Genomic DNA, 4113 nt, shown 5'->3' on the forward strand with positions numbered 1-4113 from the left:
CTGGTTCCACCCCTGACCTCCTTATTGTGGACGGTACCCGTTGTTGTTGTTGAGGTAGGCGCAGTCTTCACGGGTTTCGGGGCAGTCGTTCCCCAAGTGTCCTTCATAACCACAGACTTCGCACGTGAAGTGCGAACCCATGGCGTAAACGGGAGCATGGATCGATTGTTTGCTCCCTTCCTCCATCTTCTTGATTAGGAGGTCCAGCTTCGCGGCAATCATACCCATCTCTTTGACGGTATGCATGCCTTTTGTACGGGGTTGGAGTCGTTCATCGCTCCACCCCTAATTGGAGACCAACTTCTCGACCAATTCTTTTGCTTTGGCGATAGTCAGGTCGAGGAAGGCTCCTCCAGCAGCAGCATCAATGTTGGCTCGAGATGTCGTTGTGAGCCTGTTGTAGAAGCTTTGTAGGACGAGCCACTCATCCATGCCACGATGAGGACAGGCCAGGATGTATTCCTGCAGCCTCTCCCAAGCTTCTGGGATGGATTCCATCCCTGTCTGCTGGAAACTTGAAATTCTCCCGCGCAGGGCATTTGTTTTGCCCAGTGGGAAGAATTTTGCGAGGAACACCTTGGAGCATTTGGCCCAGGTGTCGATGTCCTTTTCTTTATAAAACCACTGTTTCGCCTTCCCCAAGAGGGAAAAGGGAAACAGACGAAGCTTGACAACGTCGGCGGCGACACCCCATATGACAACGGTGTCGCAGAGCTCTAGAAAATTCTACAAATGTGCATTTGCGTCCTCATTTGGCTTGCCACATAATGGGCTAGCCTGCACCATGTTGATGAGGCTTGATTTGAGCTCGAAGTTCACATCCCCGACATTGATGTTGGGGCCAGTGGCCACATTGTCGGTGGAGGGGACGGAGAACTCGCGGAGAGTCTTTTCAGTCATTCAAGAACAAGTGGTGCTTCCAAAATGGGTTACTGTGCCGGGAGGATAGCGAGAGGAGGAACGATGCGAGGTCGTGCCCTTCTCACGAGCCTCTCTGGATTGTCTGTGTAGTTTTCCGGCAGGGAGAAACCGGTCATACACTACCCCTGTCTTCTTTCAAATCAAAAATAAAAGAAGACATAAAGTGACATTAGCCTGAAAGAGTAAATACTATATCATGAGTACAAGGTTTAAGTTAATATCAGCACAATATCTTTGCTCACATGCTGTCCCCGGCAACGGCGCCAGAAATGCTTGTTGACATTTCTTAGCGCAATCACTAGGAATGGTTAATCCTTAGCAACAGCGCCAGAAATGCCTGTTGGCAGTCCTTAGTGCAATCACTAGAAATGAGAGTGCGAACCCATCCTAGCAACTGCAGCCAAGGGGTGCCACTCTCGTGGTATAATCAATACGATTACAAATGGATCCGCAAGCGCATGGATATACCATTGTAGCATTTCACCCGGAGAGTAAGGGTATCGTCATTTATTTGTGTCCCAAAGGACAACAGCGGCAAAGGTATTGTACTCAACATTAACCATGACATTGTGCCTCAAGCAATAGGCAAAACTCTAACAAGGGTAAGTACAGATAAAGAATAAGCAAGGGTAATGTGACACAGCACACATCCACATTCCAAGAGGAAGGAATAAAGGAGAGAAACTATAAAACAAAGAACTAGTCTATCCTACGTCAAGTCAGCTGGAGCTTAGGCTAGGTTAGGTGTCCTAGTGCTTCTATCCAAAGCTGGGATCATGTTAGATCATGGTTAGGACTTCAGGTGCCAGGAAAATGGGATAGCGGGGAGAAGGTCCCGCACTGGAGTACATCCAATCCCATTACCTCTTTGTATGAACTCCTACACCAAACCCGAACGTCGGGGAGTACGCTAAATGCAACACCGCTATTACGCCAGACGGACAGGGCTGTCACCACCTGCCGTCTACCCCAGTCACACCATGGAGCACGGTCATATCCGAAGGATCCCGCATACCCGAGCATCACGCTCTTGTATGAAGTCACTACTCTAGTGCCCCCAGGTCTCCCACCCTTCGGATGGATGAGTAAAACACTAGAGCAAGCCCGAAAGCACAACGAACCTCTATCCGTACCCGGATCATCTGGCCTAACCAAGACCGTAGTATAACTTATGAACGATCTAAGCATGGATTGATAAACTATCAAGATAGTAAAGCAACCATGGCAGAACTCTATATTATGAATAGAAGTCTGACAAGTCGGATACAAAGCCATACCAGGAGCCAAGGATTGCTCAACGACCCCGAGGACGACTTGCTCGCTAAAGAGAACTAGCCTAGCTCCACTACCTAGCTAAGAGAGCAAGAGAGAGGAGAGCCTTCTTGGAGAGAATGGACTGAAGTGTGTGTGTGTGTGTGTGTGTGTGTGTGTGTGTGTGTGTGTGTGTGTGTGTGTGTGTGTGTGTGTGTGTGTGTGTGTGTGTGTGTGTGTGTGTGTGTGTGGAGAGAGGCCATATTTATAGCTCTAGAGGTCGGTTTCCCGCCAACGCACATATGGAAGGTGATCAGGTGCCTTGGCAGCTACTCCTCCTCGAAGTGCACCTGGACGGGAACTAGGCCAGGTTCGGCTGACCCAGGGGGTCGGCCGACCCCACCTGGCAGTCCCTTGGCCTGATCCTTTGCTGAGTGGTTGATTCGTTGGATCTTATCCTTATCCTCTAGTGCACCTTGCGTGGAGGCCCCGTTTCCTCTGACATGTGGGCCCTCTTTGTAAGGGTGTGACGCTGGATGCGATATTCTACGTAGTTGTATGGCATCTGCTGCGTGTTTTCTTCTTATTCTGCTCCTGCTCATCTGAAATGTACAAAACTCAAAAACAACTGTGGAGCGAGGTTAGTTGACGGGTGAAAATGGCACTCAAGCACCATCAACAACCATACACACCTCAATAAAATAGAATTGTTGAGAGGAAGAATTGAACTCTCATAGAAGCCGCAAGAACAATGCTTGATGAATACAAGATCTCGGATCAATTTTGGGCGGAAGCAATCAATACGGCGTGTCATGCAATCAACCGCCTCTACCTCCACAAGATATTGAACAAGATGGTGTATGATGTTCTCCTTGGTAAAAAGCCAAATGTATCATACTTTAGGGTCCTCGGGAGTAAGTGTTTCATTCTAAATAAGAAAAACAAAACATCTAAGTTTGCTCCTAAAGTAGATGAAGGGTTTCTTTTTTGTTATGCCTCAAATGCTCACGGCTATCGCGTCTTTAACAAAACCTCTAGTTGCGTTGAGATTGCGTGTGACGTGACATTTGATGAATCTAATGGCTCTCAAGGAGAGAAAGTTGATGATGTTGTAGGATTGGAGGAATCATCAAGCAAGGCGATCAAGATGCTAGCCATTGGAGAGATAAAGCCTCAAGAACAAGAGGATCAAGATGAGGATAGGATGGTGTTTCCAAGTCCATCAAGAACACATTCTGCAGTGCATCCCGGAAACTCCGAAAATCAAGCCGGAGACTCCGGGTCCAAATCCGGTCTAATCGAAAAGAGGACCGGAGTATTCGGGACATGGATCAAGAACCATCATCCGATCATCAAGATCAACCTCAAGATGAAGAAGAGGCTCAACAAGTTCAACAACAAGCACAAGTTCCTCATCCAAGAGTTCATCAAAGTATCCAAAAGGATCATCCGGTGGACAACATCCTTGGAAGCATAACTAAAGAGGTAACCACTCGTTCTCGTTTGGCTACCTTTTGTGAACATTACCCGTTTGTTTCTTTCTTGAAGCCACTAAAGGTAGATGAAGCCTTGGATGATCCGGAATGAGTGATGGCCATGCAAGAAGAGTTGAACAACTTCACATGAAATGAAGTCTGGTCCTTAGTAGAAAGACCCAAACAAAATGTCATAGGAACCAAGTGGGTCTTTCGAAACAAGCAAGATAAAAATGGCATGGTAACAAGAAACAAGGCAAGGTTTGTTGCTCAAGGATTCACGCAAATCGAAGGTTTGGATTTTGGTGAGACTTATGCTCCCATAGCTAGGTTTAAGTCAATTCGTATTTTACTTGCCTATGCTACTCACCATGATTTCAAGCTATATCAAATGGATGTGAAAAGCGTGTTTCTAAATGGACCAATCTCCGAATTGGTATATGTTGATTAACCACCGGGCTTTGAA

The 4113-nt window shown here is 47.0% G+C and overlaps 1 non-coding gene across 1 annotated transcript; it reads left to right on the forward strand.

Annotated features, from left to right (window-relative positions):
- The first annotated feature begins 430 nt into the window (after positions 1–430).
- LOC120657788 lies at positions 431–539 on the forward strand. Its single transcript, XR_005668325.1, has one exon. It is a non-coding gene; the product is annotated as a small nucleolar RNA R71 (small nucleolar RNA).
- Positions 540–4113: the final 3574 nt, after the last annotated feature.

The sequence above is a fragment of the Panicum virgatum genome, chromosome 1N (genome assembly GCF_016808335.1).
Source record: "Panicum virgatum strain AP13 chromosome 1N, P.virgatum_v5, whole genome shotgun sequence".
In the NCBI taxonomy this organism is placed as follows: domain Eukaryota; kingdom Viridiplantae; phylum Streptophyta; class Magnoliopsida; order Poales; family Poaceae; genus Panicum; species Panicum virgatum.